At 36.5% G+C, this 16,687-nt stretch overlaps 1 protein-coding gene across 3 annotated transcripts in view; it reads left to right on the top strand.

Moving 5' to 3' along the window:
* grm4 (glutamate receptor, metabotropic 4) overlaps positions 1–16,687 on the top strand; it is a 259,154-nt gene that overhangs the window by 25,136 nt on the left and 217,331 nt on the right. The window contains exon 1 of one of the 3 annotated variants that reach the window (XM_055212577.2): positions 5,445–5,740. The exons of the other annotated variants lie outside the window; for them this stretch is intronic. The gene's annotated coding sequence lies outside the window, so the exon portion shown is untranslated. Of the gene's footprint in view, positions 1–5,444; positions 5,741–16,687 lie in introns of those variants that run through there. 3 annotated transcript variants of the gene reach the window in all.

Genomic DNA, 16,687 nt, shown 5'->3' with positions numbered 1-16,687 from the left:
ACAGCTAGTCATTTTGAGATTTACTACTTTCTTCATAAAAACATTGTGTGATATAGCCTTAATATCTTTAACATTGACTTTAGCATTGCACTTTTTTGTTTTCCTTTAAAAACTTTAATCTGGATTTCAGGGTGACGTGTGAAATTTCTGTACCACAATCAGCACCGAAAAGAAAGTATTTATGTCCTAATTCTCACCGTTTGTGTAGCCAATGTTGTTGTGTCTGGCCAAGTCAAGCTGCTGAAGCAAACAGATTGCAACTACATTTGGTGCCAGAGGCACAGAATTTACACACTGTAGTTTTAAACAGGTCCAAAAATACCATGAAACTATGCGTATTATACAAATATATAGAGATGTAGTTTAAACAATTATAGAAAAACAATACAAATGCAAACAAAGCAAAAATACTTTTAAACATTTTAGTGCATTCAAAACGAGATATTATCCCCTCCGCATTTCGAAAAGGGGACACCATATAAAAATAATGTTGTTTTTTCATTACTCTGTTCGCCAAGTGTATTTTAATAAGCCACATTATGACTATGAGACACAATTGCGCAACTCCCACTAGATTTTATTCATCAAGAGTTTTGATCTTCCAAGGGAATAGGGCATAGGGATGATCACTTCCGATTGGAATTCACCTAGACACAAGTTTGGTGAGAGATAAAGTTCTTCATTAGTTACAGTGAAACTCCAATAAGTAGACCTTCAAGGCATTTTATTCACTTTATACATTGGATGTAGTTCCCTTTAAAAAATATGATGCAGAGTGATTAATAAATGATGTAGCCTATTTTTCCACAAATTTGCTATGTAGGACTGGGCAAAAAATTGATTTTTTGATTAATCATTTTTTTTACATAGTCGTTTCAAAATCGATTCTTAAAGCCCACGAATAATTTTTTCCGCAAACATTGAACATAAGATTAACATTAATCTAATTACTAGTCTTCTCCACTAGATGTCACCCTCTTTTTTTCCTTGCGCGATGTTACCAAGGAACGAGAGGCGAGCCTGTTATTCATTTATTCAGTCTTTATTGTAATATAATATAATATAATATTTTAATATAATATAATATAATATTCTATATAATCTATATTCATTGAGTTGAATCGAAAACCGAGTATAAAAATCGGCCCGAGAATCGGAATTGAAATCGAATCGATCTGGAACTTCTGAAATGATACCCAGCCCTACTGCTATGTTAGTGATTATACAGTAATGCTAGCTAACAGTCATTAGGTTTTAAGTTAAGTTCAAGGTAACTTGGTGGCATGATTGTAAACAGCTTCAAAAGCATTGCAATAATTTTTTTTTTTTGAAGAAGAAGAAGAATGTAGGCTTTCCTCTGTGTACACATATCCTTACAAGCCTACAATTCTGGCTGTATTATTTGTGTCCCCCTCAAAAAATTAAACTTTACATTTATTGTCCCCCTCTATATTTGTTAAATAGTATTACTATAAATGAGTTTTGGGCACATGGCAGTTTTTCTTATGCAGTATGCTCATATGTTGCCATCAAAGATGGCAAAGGATTCAGTCAAACAGTTTTTTTTGTTCAGGTTTGTCAGCTGATTATCTCGGAGCCCAGAAGAAACAACACCGAAATTCTCATAACCGAAATGCACCCCTCTTGGATAACATTGTGCATATTCTGCACAAATACAAAGAAGCTGCCGGTGAAAATTCTGCATCAGCTAACCGCGAGCACAATAAAACATGCAAAGAGAATTAATCTTTCTATTCAGGTCAGTGAAAAACGTGTCATGGATGTCATTCTGTTTTAAAAAAAAGAAGCATATTTGCCGATGTTTAGCAATTACAGGTCTGGTGCTTTATTCTGGACTTTTTTAAAGCCTTGTGTTTTTCTCTGTTTGGATAAAGTGGACACCCAAAATTGCTGCGGAGAGCGTTTTCTTTATCATACCTTTCCAGCTCATAAGAATCATACAGTTGCTCATTTTAGACGTTTTGGGTTGGAGAGAAGCTGTTATCATGCAGTCAACCCTTTCAAACACATCTGCATCTTATAAAAGCTGATATTTTTAGAAGTTTATGCTTAAAAGTTTCTCACTGGTTGAGTTGTGAGATATCTTTTAGCACATCCTCACGACATAAGCTTCTTGGATGAAATCTTATTGTGTCCAGTTATCACAATATTTGAATACATTGTTGCATAACTAGGGCTGACGTTGGCATATACTCCAAGGTCTAGTATAGCAGGAGCTTTTCTAAACTCGACAGATTTATTTTAAACTCCGAAATCCAAGTCACAGCGGACCGAGCAATCCCAGAAGGCAGCAGTAAGTAGTTAAGAGCCTGCAGGCAGGATAGACTGCAAGTCACTGGAATAAACAGTGTCAGAAGGTCAGGAGATGTCAACGGTATTCGGATACAGTATCGTGGTTAACTGACAGACCGGAGTTTTGAGAGATTGCAGACATTACTGTTTGCTATTGAGCTATCCGAGGAAACCTACAGGGATGCCAAAAAGCACTTGGACACGTAAGCAGTGCTTAAAAATAAGAAATTATCGAACCGAGTGGCAACTGCAAATGAACGCTAGGCCTTCACTTTTCATTTTACAATTCATTTCGACCAACTGGTCCCACGATAGTTTTTTAGTGGATGCATGAAGTCAGTTCCACTCGAGTTCATGCATTAACCATTCAACCATAAATGTGCCATTAGGTTTAACAACCAGAAAGCATCCAAATTCATTTATTCTTAATTTTCAACATGATATGTAATGTTTTATTCAAAACAGAACTTCTTGTTAAACATTTTGCTTTTGCTGTCTTAAATTAGAGAAAATCTCACTTGTTTTGATCTTTTGTATTTGGTAAAATGACATTCATACATTTTTAATACCAGCTTAAGTGTCCAAATACTTTTTAAAGGCACTTTTCAGTTTCTTTTTTAGTTTAGCACCTCCAGTAAGCTTCTGTGTCTCAATCAGGATCAAACTGAATTTTCAAAAAATATAAATGTTTGAAAGATATTGATGGCTTATATCACATAACATTGTATTCAGCACAAACTGTGCTAAAATAATATGTGAGTAACGTGTGTACATGTTTGTACTTTTAAATAAATGATGTTTATGCGTGGAATAAGGCCAAGGAACACATACTAAAATTGGGAATTGGGAATTTGCTACAAAAAGATGTAAAAAAACATTTTACTCACTCATTCACATGAAACAATATATTGATTTAACTTTTGTAAGTCTGGACAATATATCGATTTAATTTTTGTAAGTTAAATCAATATATTGTCCAGACATAACTTAAAGGACTAGTCAGTTTTCTTAAAAAAAAAAGTCCAGGTAATTTACTCACCACCATGTCATCCAAAATGTTGATGTCTTTCTTTGTTCAGTCGAGAAGAAATTATGTTTTTTGAGGAAAACATTCCAGGATTTTTCTCATTTTAATGGACTTTAATGGACCCCAACACTTAACAGTTTTAATGCAGTTTAAAATTGCAATTTCAAAGGACTCTAAAGGATCCCAAACTAGGCATAAGGGTCTTATCTAGCGAAACGATTGTCATTTTTGGCAAGAAAAAAAAATTTTACTTGTAAACCACAACTTCTCGTCTATCTTCGCCAGCGCGACCTCCCGTAATTGCGTATCGCCGTGGAAAGGTCACGTGTTACACATATGAATCGCACATTTGCGGACCATTTTAAACAATAAACTGACACAAAGACATTAATTAGTATCATTCCACATACAACAACGTCGGAACGGTCCTTTTTCTCCACACTTGTAAACAAGTGTTTCGCAGAAGTTACGGTTTAAAAGTGCATATTTTAAATTTTCTGGTCAAAAATGAGAATTGTTTCGCTAGATAAGACCATTATGCCTCGTTTGGGATCGTTTAGGGTCCTTTGAAACTGCAATTTTAAACTGCATTAAAACTGTTAAGTTTTGGGGTCCATTAAAGTCCATTAAAATGAGAAAAATCCTGGAATGTTTTCCTCAAAAAACATAATTTCTTCTCAACTGAACAAAGAAAGACATCAACATTTTGCATGACATGGTGGTTAGTAAATTATCTGGATTTTTTTAAGAAAATGGACTAATCCTTTAAGATCTTCTTCAAGTGTGTGTATTATCATTCAAACATGCAGTAAAGTCTTTAAATCTGATAAAACTTTATGCTTGCTTTGTCACTGTTTGAACTGTTCACCTAGTCATTACCAAATGAATAGCGTGTACCGCCTGTGGGAGTGACCTCATTAAAGATAATGAGGTCTGCCAGGAAAAACGGTAGTCTCTTTACTTTAATACAGATTATATGAACAGGCAATATTTGTTTTCGATTATAATTTGTTTCGATAAGCTTGTTTAAAAGTAGAAATTTCAGGCTTTCTTTGGATATGTGTATCATGTTTGTGTGAGATTGAGTATTCGCAGAGTTTCAACTGATTTTTGTAACATGTTTTGAGAGACAGCTGGCGGAGACAGAGATGTTTGAATGCGCACCCTGTATATTTTCTTTATTTGACAAAGACACAAAGATTTGTTCTTATTGTGAATCTACACAAATTAAAGAAGACCCTTTACAGTTTCAAATAATGTATAACATGAAAGTGTAAGATTATTAGTAATGGAGTATTTTAAGTTAATTCTGCTTTGATGAGGAGAAAATGCGTTAAAATGCGGCACCACGTTTTTGGACCCCAGAGTGTTAATAAGTTAAATGAACTTGTTGGGGATAGTTCACCCAAAAATTAAAATTCTGTCATCATTTACTCACTCTCATGTTGTTACAAACATGTATAAATATTATGATCGATCATGAGCCCCATTGACTTCCATAGTAGGAAAAAGAATACTATGGAAATGAATGGGGCTCATGAACGGTTTGGTTACAAACATTCCTCAAAATATCTTCCTTTGTTTTCATCAGAACAAAGACATTTATACAGGTTTAGAAAAACATGAGAGTGATTAAATGATGACAGAATTTTCATTTTTGGGTGAACTATCACTTTAAGTAATGTTTAGTCATGATTACTTGACTTTTTAAGTTAAAACAACATTAGGGCTTTCCGTGTACGTTTTTAAGCTTTAGAGGCTGTAAAAATTATGTTAGTCATTAAGCTGCACAGAATACAAACCTAAAGAGCAGAATGATCATTAAAGATAATTAAATAGAAATTGATTAGTGTTGTCATTAACATAGATGATGACAGTAACTGCTCGAAGCACAAGGAGGTTACGATGTTAGGTGTAATTGTAGAAGCAGTCGCCTTCCAGGAATCCAGCTATGCTCCCTTCGTCCCAAGCATGCAGCATCAGCATTTTCGCTATTTTTATAGCTTGCATTCCTCACCAACATTTCTGCAGGCTTTTAAAAGGCGCGTAAAAGTTGCAAACGTGAGCGCGCATGCTCCAGTCCCTTCCTCATATGCTCCCAACAATCACACGCTTGTCAGATTGTCAGCAGGCATTACGGTAACCCCCTCGAACGGGGCCGTAGGAGCCAGACAGCTGGGGAACTCAAGCGAAACGAAGGCAGTCACTGGTGGAGGTACACTGGGAACAGTCGTCTCCAGAGACTCGACCTTTGATGGCGGTCTCGGAGGGCTCGAAGAACAGGCCCTGCGTGGGAGGGCACGCAGGAAAATCTCTTGTCATAAATTATGTGAGGTACAAAGGTTGATGGAAGGTGATGGTTGGACTCACGTGGACCGCACAGCGCGGAGACGGAAGATTGTGAGTACTAATGGAGCAGAACTGGATTTGAACGAACTTGTCATCTAAAATTAATTAGATTTCGGATTCCCTTCCAAGAGCGCATAATACTGTCGCTTCACCTTGGCAGTGGGTTTCATTCTTAAGCACTTTTATTGGCTTATGAAATATTAGCTCATAAATTTTAAGAAAATACATTTCGGAATAATGAAAAATTTTCAGAGCCGAATCTTTTGACTTTTATTCATAACAGTTGTTGGCGTTTGACCTGTGATTAAAATGCGTCAAACTTTAATTCGAACGTCTGAGTCTGTGGCGACATGCTCCCGACCACCCTCCAGACAAAGCCTTTCTCATCTCAGTCCCATTTTCTTGACAAGGTGATGAGGTTCAAAGCTACACCTCTCAGTGTTCATCCTGACTGCGGTTCCTCGGGGGCGTCCTGTGATGGGGTATCTGAGGCATTTAGATACAGGCACTGAAAAAGCTTGATGGATTGAGGATCAGAACTGCATGGCTTTGACACCAGGGCTTTTTCCCTTTTGTCCTGTTTCTTTATTTATATCGGATAAGCCCTGTTCAGTTCCTGGAGGATGTTTGGAAAGGCATGAGGTGTAAAACCTCAGCTGTGTCTAGTTGCCAATGGCTTAATTGTAGAAACCGTTGGCTTTTTCCATTATTGCCAAAAGGATTATTTTGATTAGAAAAATCTCTCAAGGCGTGTAACCTTTAAAGGTTTGATACTTGTATTATAGATTGTGACTTGGAAATGAATTACTGGAACAACACATATCATTCAATGGTTTAGCTTAATCATAATAACTTGTAAATTTATTAAAAATGTGATTTCTTAAGGGGCGTTTACACCAAACGCGATGGACTGTAGGCCGACTTGCCAGCTTTTCTTTCAGCTAAGCACTTTGGTTGCTATGATACTTCTGTTTTTTATCTGCTCTGTTTTGCATTAAACGATGCACTGGTTGGTTGTTGTGATATTTGTCCCGCCCCTCCTCCACTGTTATTGGACAGCCGAGTGAGAAGTGACATTGACTGAGCTGAGCGTTTCAACCGAAGTTAAATATTTTTCAATTTTCGGCTGTCTGCAGAGTGCCGGCGCTCAGCACGGACAAAACCCGCCAGCTGCTGCCGTTTTTGAAAAGGGCGGCGCTTCCATTGGAAACAATTGAAAACGTACTCCGGTGTAAATGCCTTGATGTGCACGCCCCCTTACATGTCTATATACCTGTAAGCCTGTATCTATAGTAACACTTTAATAAGGTTGTGTTTGTTGACATTAGTTAATGCATTAGCTAACATGAACAATGCTTCTACAGCAGTAAGGGGCGTGTCTACTAACCGACATAGAGACAGAGCGCAGCGCGTCATAACCTGAAAACCACACCCACCGGGGGGGGGGGGGAACAATCCAACCGTCTCCATTGACTTTGTATTGCAAGAGGCCGCCTCCTTGTCATTTCTGGCTTATAACAAAAATAGAATAATGCATAAAAGCTGCTGTGGGACAAGATGTACAGCTAACAAGCCAAAGAACCCAGAAATAAGTTTTTATAAGCTGTCGAGCCGTAAAACCCAGCCTTTAAGGAGAATAAAGTGGATCACCGAATACGTTTCCCCCTAGTGGACGCCGTTTTACTAATAGGAGTACTATGAAAAGTTGCCTGTTTCCACTTTTGTGTCTTTAAACGCTCGTTTTTTTAGGTTGACAGCTTATAAAAACTTATTTATGTTGTTTTGGCTTGTTAGATGTACACCTTGTCACACATTAGCTTTTAGGTATTATTCTGTTTTTAAGTTTAATCTGTAAATAAGTTTCTATAAGCTGTCGACAACTTTTCATAGTACTCATATGGGTTCTTGGGCTTGTTAGCTGTACATATTGTCACACAACAGCTTTTAGGCATTATTTTGTTTTTGTTATAAGCCAGAAATGACAAGGAGGCGGTCTCTCGCGATACAAAGTCAGTGGAGATGGATGGATTGTTTTCCCCACGGTGGGCGTGGTTTTTTAAATTTGCATAGCTGCGCTCTGTCTCTATTGTTGCCTGTGTTGCGTATGTGTGGTGCGGGTCTATGAAAAGAAGGTCCAGATTCTATTGGGGTAGGGGCATGTTTGTTTAGGTGATTTCAAATGTCAACACTGGCTTTCAGAGATCATGCCTTTAATTCATAGTTCATGTTAATTTCAACATTTATTAATACTAATAATCATTCAAATCACAATTGTTGTAACTGTTAACATTAGTTAATGCACAATGAACTAACAATTTCTGAATTGCTGTGTACAGTAGTTAGCAAGTATATTGCCCATATATAGGGCCCTATTTTAACAATCTATAAGCATGGTCTAAAGAGTCTAAAAGGAAGTGTCCGAATCCACTTACGGGAAAATGGTTTGTGCGCCTAGCACACAGTCTAAAAGAGTTGTTCCTATAACGAGTAATGGGTGTGTTTTGGGCGTAATGGGAATAAACCAATAAGAGTCTCACCCCCCCATAATTTTTTTTATTAAAATTTGGTTCTCTTTAAGGGCTCTATCATACACCCGGCGCAATGCGGCGCAATTTGACAGCTTGCTAGTTTCAACCCGGCGCAATGATCATTTTCACATTTAGCGTCACATTGTTTAAATAGCAAACGCCTTGGCACCCATTTTTGCGCACATGGGCGTTCTGATCTAAAAACCAGGTGTGTTCAGGCGCATTGTTGGTGCATTGCTATTTTGAGGCAATAGACTACGCCATTGACCAACTAAAACCTAGTCTAAAGTCTATGGCGCAATATTGTTTTTGTTATTTAATGAGCGCGTTACAAATATGCGCTATAAACGGGACAACAACGCGGGTTTGCTTATCACACACATGGATGCGCAGCAGCACAAAAAAGCTTTTAAATATGAAAAAGTAAAGCATTCAAATGTAAAAGATTATTATTGAGTGTCTTGGACATAAATAAGGACCGATTATGAGATGTTAGAAGGCGTACACAGTCATCATATACAATAAATCAGTGGGGTAGAAATAAAACAACATTTAAAAATAAATGCAATATTTGCATTTGTTTAAAGCAAAACATTTAATTACTTACCAAGCTACAGGTAAAGCAGCTCTTCACACTTTCTAACATCTCATAATCGCTCCTCATTTCTGTCCAGGAGACTCAATAATAATCATTTACATTTTAATCCTTTAATTTTTCATATTTAAAAATGTTTGTGTGCTGCTGTGCTTCCATGTATGTGATAATGCGCGTTGTCGTCCCGTTTATAGGCGCATATTACTAACGCGCTCTTTAAATAACAAAAACAATATTGTGCCATTGACTTTAGACTTTAGACCAAGTTTGAGTTGATCAATGGCATTTAAGTTGCCTCAAAATAGCAACACACCAACAATGGGTCTGAACACAACTAGTCTTCAAACTAGAACGCCTATGGGTGAAAAATAGCCACAAATGTATTTGCTATTTAAACATCGTGGCGCTGAACGTGAAAATGATCATTGAAACTTAAACATGTGCCCTGCTCTTTGCGCTGCATTGCGCCGTCTGTATGATAGAGCCCGGTTTTTGTTAGTTTATGTAACTACTGCATTTACTAACGTTAACAAATGAAGAGCTCAGATGCAAAGTGTATATCATTATATCATTTTTGACAAATACATATACATTGTGAGATTTAAGTTCGACAAAAATGCAGTAAAATGCAAGAGGAGAAAGCCAATAAATTGTTTGTGTTACACTCAAGTCTATGCAATTTTGTCCGACTTAAAGCTCATTACAAACGACACCCTTGCAAATGAATAATGAAGTGGTGCGAAAGAGTCACAGCACATTTCATCTTTGCTCTGCTGCAGTAAAGTGACATATATAGATCACACTGACTGCACAGCAAAAGACTTCGTTAGGAAACAAAACTCGTCATTTTATTATTTATTTCCTTGTTCTACTTTTACTTTTCTTTCCAAACTCTTATCTTGCTTTTAATACAATTCAATTTGCACTGTGAGGATTTTTACACTTATTGTTCTACCCAGCCAAAGACTTCATTTATATATTTCTATTACATGTCTAAGTAGTTAAACTTTCTTTAAACTTATCTTTAAACGTTTCATTCACTATATATTCCTTTAATGGTCATGCACTAATTATGGTATCATTTAGTTTAAAAATATAGAAATATGTTTTAAAAATTATGAAATAAAGTGCAGCTTTTCTTTTTTACCCCACGAGAGCATGCTATATATTTAGGATAACATTTTGCATAATTGCATAGTAGTTACAGATCAAATGTGACAGTGACTGTGAAAACCCAGATATATATTTTTTGTGATTTACAGTTTTTTAACACAAACTCATCATTCACAATGTAAAGTACATTATGTGAAAATATAATCTTGATGTCTTTAATACTTAGTAAGGTCAAAGATCGAAATCAATGTGAAATCAAACCCCAGTTGCTCCAAATACCATCATTAGATTATGATACTCCAGCCTGCATTTCACAGACAGGGTCATGTATTATATTCTGTTCACAGGTGATATTTGCTGTGCTTAGATTTTTTTGTTGTTTTCACATACCATAAATTTTATATCAAGCATGCTTTTCACTGACAGTGTTGTCTCCTTGGTAACCAAGTGCACTACCTTCAAGAAAAATCTTCATTAGTAGCAAAACAGTCATGATGAAACAACTGAAGGACAGTAGTAACTAGATTAATATCACTACAGTATGGGGGTTTTAGCGGCATCTAGTGGTGATCTAGTTGCGAATTGCAACCAACTTCAATTTTCAATGAGCATCTACAGTACGGTAGCTGCCACAGGACAAACATGTCGTTGTATGAGACATCATATGGATGAAACGCACTCTTTATAATAGTTTGTCCGTTTAAAGCTACTGTAGAAACATGACGCCGACTTCCATGTAGCATGTATATAAAAACAGCTCATACTAAGGGAATAAAACTGATACAGTTCATTATTTAAGGTCTTTATACACCACTGATTACATAGTTATGTATGTTATATTGCATTTCTGTCAAGAGGTCCTTCTAAAAGTTACACATTTGCACATTAAAGGTGCAGTGTGTAATTTTTAAAAGGATCACTTGACAGAAATGCAAAATAATATATGAAACTATATTATCAGGGGTGTATAAAGACCTTTTTATATTGAACCGTTATGTTTTTATTACCTTAGAATGAGCCATTTTTATCTACATACACCACAGATCCCTTTACATGAAAGTCACCATTTTGCGCCGCCATGTTTCTACAAAACCCCCTAATGGACAAACTTTTTTATTATGTTGTCTCCGTCAATGACATGTTTTTCCGGTGGCGGCTACTGTAGCTTCTCTATGCGTTTCAAAAGCAAAGGTTGGGCAGTGGACTGAGCCATTGCTTGCAATTCGCAACCTCACCACTAGATGCTGCTAAAATTTACACACTGCACCTTTAAATGCAATGAAAAAATATTAATTGAATTTTCTAAATTTTTTACGGTAAGTGGTTGCAATCATATTTTTTTTAAGGTACAATTAAACAAAACTAATTTATTTTGTTTAAATGTAGCTTAAATAAATTGATTGCAACCACTTACCTTAAATAAAATTAAGTAAATTGAATTAATATTTTTTTGTGTGGTTTATGATTAGTAAACCTTTTTTAGGTCTAGGTCCAGAAAAAGGGTAAACTTAAAATCTATACATAAATGACATTTAAATTTAGCAAAATGACAGCGGCATGGTAAAGAAAGACCTTCATAACATTTTGGGGTACATATTATTTTCTAATTTTGGATTTAATTACTGTAAATGGGGTGGCACAGTGGGAATGTGGAGTCCTGTGTGAAGTTTGCATGTTCTCCGTGTCAGCATGGGTTTACTCCGGGTTCTCCAGTTTTCTCCCACAGGCTAAAAAAATGCAAGCAGGTTACATTGTAAAAAATAATACAATGGATTTACTTTAAAATATAATTTTTGCATCCACTTTTTTATGTAAGTTTTACTTGAAATTTTAAGCAATAGGCTTTATGCCCAGCTGCTCTACTTCCTGAACTTCAGCCAGCTCCTTGTTTCCTGTCTGCCATTATTGGACAAACTGATTAATCCAGGTGTGCCTGATTATTGTTGTTGTGACTACTGAGGTCAGGCACACCTGGATTAATAAGTTTGTCCAATAATGGCAGACAGGAAACAAGGAGCTGGCTGAAGTTCAGGAAGTAGTGCAGCTGGGCATAAAGCCTATTGCATTTTTTTTTTTATTTAAAAATGGATGCAAAAATTATGCACTACATTTTTAAGTAAATCCAACCTTTATTTTTTCAGTGTAGGTAAATCAGAGATGTCAAATGTCCACCTACCCCAACATGTGTGTGAAGTAACTTGTGTAAATCAACTTGTGAATAGATTCACCAAATTTTTTACCATGAATATAGCGATAGATGCTGGAATGGTGTGAAGAATAAAAAACAAACAAACAATTATTGTAAATGACATTGTGTATCTGACCTTTACAAACCTTTTGAGTAATGCTAAAAAATTTCATAATATTATAATATTTTTTAATTAAATTAGCATCCATCTGAAAAAGAATGTTTTATTTTTGTTGATTCTGGGAGTTGCTTCTCAAAGGAAAGTTATTCTGATAATCTTTTACTATGATTTATATCAACATGTCTAGTGATAGATGCGCTATGTTTACTCTCTTAGGGCATCTTGTGCAAATAAGATTTCTGAGAATATGGCCTTCCCTCTCTTTCACTAATCCTCAGTGCTATAAATTGATAAAGCATGAAGACATTGAATATCCATCATGTCTGAAAGAAAATCCATATATTTTAGTTGACAGCCAAGCCACCAAATGTTGAAAAATTAGTAACATGAGCACAAGCAGCGTGCTCGCTTCTGCCACACTTTACTCGCCCCGCTTTGTACATGTTGGGAACTGTCGAATAATATTGAATAGATGAAAATTGCATATATAGGCTATTTATCAGGAAGTATTTTGCTTTCTAGAAATGCACTAAAGGACCTACCGCCTGACCCTTCTCCGCAACACAGCGTTTCGAATGACATTTGAAAAGACAATCGCTCAGATCAGATGACTGGAGCGCATATATCATCTCTGTTGTACATGTTTTGTGGATGAGAAAGCATAATCCCGGTTCGTGCACCATTTCTGACAGTCCGCTGTGAAGTGCTGACATGCCTGCCCATCTCCATGACAACTGGAGACCTGAGCCTAGCATTGTGATCCATCACCCTGATTTATCCCTTCATTTCTATAAAATACAAAACCCATATAATGCTGCAAGGCAGATAAATGAATTAAGCATCCAATATATCATATGGCCTGGATGTATAGAACGAATTGCGAGATGAATGCAATACCTGTATACAAGAAAGAAAAATAATATAAGGAAAAATGAGTCATGCGGCGTGTTGTTTGGGACTTTACTAAAGCAATATACGACAAAATAAAAATACAAAAAAGCACTTGTAAACAAACAATGTTTAATGCAATATTTTACTAAATTAGCTCTTTTTAATTGACAGACATATAATTCTTGGCATAAAAATGAGCGCGCTGTCAATTGATCTTTATACGCGACCCTGTCCACAGAGGCGAAGCTCCAGACATTGAACTAGACTGAACGGGTTTATCTGACAATTTAGTCAGTTGATTAGTCATTCATTAGACATGTTATACAATTCCACGAGGGGTTTTGCCAGAGGAACAATCCCCATAAGGGCTTCTGGAGTCATATTTTAATTAGCAACTGATTAAGTAGAAAATTGTGACATCTTAAAGGGGAAATAATGAAAGACACGCAAAGTAAGGGGTCGTGGCAAAAGGCAATGGCCTTTAAAAACGTACACTGTAACTAATTCTGTAGAAATTACAGCTGTTTGCCAGTAACTTACTGTAGCACTAAACATTAACAATTATTTATAGAATAAAACTAACAGCCTCCTTCAAAGCATTCTGAAAACCAAAATCTGAAGGAAAAAAACAGAAAAACGTTAAAGAGGATTTCTGGTTCCCAAAATGCTTTGCATGATAATGTGATTTATAGTTTCATTCTTTAAAGACAAAGACTTGTTCATGTTTAAAGGAGAGATTTCACAAGACATTTTTAAAATGTAAAATAAATACATATGCCAAATGTTTTGGGACATTTATAAAATGCTTCGTAGAAACCATCCTACATTTGATCTTACGATCATTTATCAAAAATGCGTGTGATTCATAAACTGAACGTACGTACAGAAAACGTGCGTACCCCTTTCTTTCAGATGTGAAATTTATAAATAGCAAATGATCTTGAACTTGTGCGCAGCTGAGCAGTTTCAGATCTCCGTCTTTAAACGATGCCTAATTAATGTCATAGACATATATAAAAAAAGCGCTTGTCAATGTTTAAATCCAATTTCAAGCAGCAAAAATGGCTTATATTTCCAAAAACCTGCAGCAATCAGACAAGCAAAAGTGCGTACGTCTGCTTAGACCCTGATGTGGCGCTAAGCACTTTTCCACGTCAAAGACAGTTTTTATAAATGTGGACTTTGCTGTGAATTTTTGTGTTCACACACTTTACGATCAAATCTGTGCGTATGCACGCTTGTGAGCAAAAATGTGCCGTTTTTGGGTTTGTCCACTTTTTTTTGAAAATATTTTATATTTTAAAAATATAGCTTATTTTCCAGCTCCCCTAGAGTTAAACAATTTAGTTTTACCGTTTTAGAATCCATTCAGCTGATATCCGGTTCTGGCGGAACCACTTTTAGCATAGCTTAGCATAATCCATTGAATCTGATTTGACCATTAGCATCATGCTTTAAAATGACCAAAGAGTTTCTGTATTTTTTCTTTGATCAGTTGCAGTTTTCTAAGTCAATATGGCTAGGAACTATACTCTCATTTCGCATAATAATCAAGGACATTGCTGTCGTATCATGGGTGCAGCACTCGAAAATAGTCCCTTTGGTCTAGAAAATCGCAACTTTTAATTTTCCGTTATTCTTAAGCCGAAAGTATACTAGGGACATCCGCGTCATCAGGAGGGTCTGCGGCCGGCCGTGCGGACCGTCCGCATGCAGCCCAAAATTTGAGACCGCGCGGAGAGTGCATGTACAGTCTGCGTACAATAGCGCATGCGCATGAAAATATTTAGACAGGACACTTCACTATCAACAATTATACAAAGGCAATAGACAACATTTGCACACACACTATCGTTTTTCTTCTTTAACTTTTACTTCTTCAAAGAACAGAAAACTGTGGAGCATGTTTGTTACCATTATGTTTGATTCCTGTTCTTTGTTGTCTTGTTGTTTGTTCTAAACTGTGTTTGCAATGGTGGATCAATTACTTTTCTTCACCTATCCTAATGTTTTAATGTGCAGTAAATGTCGCCAAATCAGTGCTGCCCTGACGGCCTGTTAGACTAATAATTTGAATAAGAAATAATTTCTATTGCGTATAGTGTCGAGCGCGACCATCCGCGTGTAGCCGCGGGGAGTATAATTGGAAAACTGCACGGACGCGGAAAAAAGGTATACCCTTGCCTTTAGTACAAGATGTAACTATAGAAGAGTCAAGTTTTAAATAGGAAAAATATCGAAACTCTTTGGTTATATTTAAGCATGATGCTAATGGTCTAATCAGATTCAATTACTTATGCTAAGCTATGCTAAAAGTGCTAAAAGTAGACCCGGAGATTGGCTGAATAAATTCCAAAACAGTAAAACTCAATTGTTTAATTCTGGGGTAGCTGGAATATAAGCCTATTTTCAAAAAAAGTGGAGTGTCCCTTTAAAATGCAAATAAGCTGATTTCTGCTCCAAATGGCAGCGCCGCGGTTAAATAGTGCAGGCTAAGGGGCGGTATTATCCCCGTCTGACATCACAAGGGGAGCCAAATTCCAATGACGTACTTTTTCACATGCTTGCAGAGAATGGTTTACCAAAACTAAGTATTTTCATGACAGTTTCTAGGTTGATAGACGCACTGGGGACTCAATTTTAGTAATTAAACATGGAAAAAATCATGTTCATGATATGTCTCCTTTAACTTTGAACAAACTGTTGCCAGTAAATAACATACATTTAAATCTACAGTACAGTAAGTTGCATAACTACAGCAGTTTTTTACAGTGTAATGCAAAGCGAATCCAGATACTAGTGGTTCCACGTCAAACAATGAGTTGTGTAAGGACAAAATCAAAGATCTGACTTGGCAGTTGCAACTTTTCATTAGGAAGATAAAGATTTCGGAAGGTTTCGAGAGGAACGCTGATTTGGTTGTGGAAGCACGTTGATTGGGCCAATCAGACTTGGTATGGCAACAGCTCAATATAGTGGACCGTATTTTCCAAGCGACCTAATGAAACGTACATGACATATCGGTCGCTCATTTATCGTCATTTTACTTTAAAGATAAGCGCGCTGACAACACTGTCAAATATATTGGTTGTGTTTGACATGCCACTCTGCTTTTAAACAAAGACATGCGGCGTCTCTTTGATACAGTACTTGTGATAAAGTCTGTAACCTGACAGGAAGTGTTAGCTTATCTATATTTAGTCTACACAGGCGTGACAATTGACAGCCATGTTCGGAAGCACAGTGTCTGTCACTAATAATGTGCAATAATTACTTTCCGCTAACAATTTAACCGCAGCGTTTTTAAGGTCAGTGGATGTTCGGGCTCAGCTCTGACCTGTGTGAATGCGTGGGAGGCTTTCTTTATGAAATATAATAGATGATTTGTAAAGTGTCCTTTATATAAATGAAATCTTTAATTGCTTAAGTAACTCTTTAAGCCCCAAAGATCAGAAGTTATGTGCCGTTCAGAGAAATACTGAATGTCTGAATTATATTAGTTGTGAGAAAAATAACCAGAAATGAAAATTGAGGGCTTTATTAAAACCATTCAAGACCTCTA

This window comes from Misgurnus anguillicaudatus, chromosome 8 (assembly GCF_027580225.2).
Source record: "Misgurnus anguillicaudatus chromosome 8, ASM2758022v2, whole genome shotgun sequence".
NCBI classification, from domain to species: domain Eukaryota; kingdom Metazoa; phylum Chordata; class Actinopteri; order Cypriniformes; family Cobitidae; genus Misgurnus; species Misgurnus anguillicaudatus.
The sequence above is the reverse complement of the archived record's forward strand: the minus strand, read 5'-3'. Positions and strand labels throughout refer to the sequence as shown.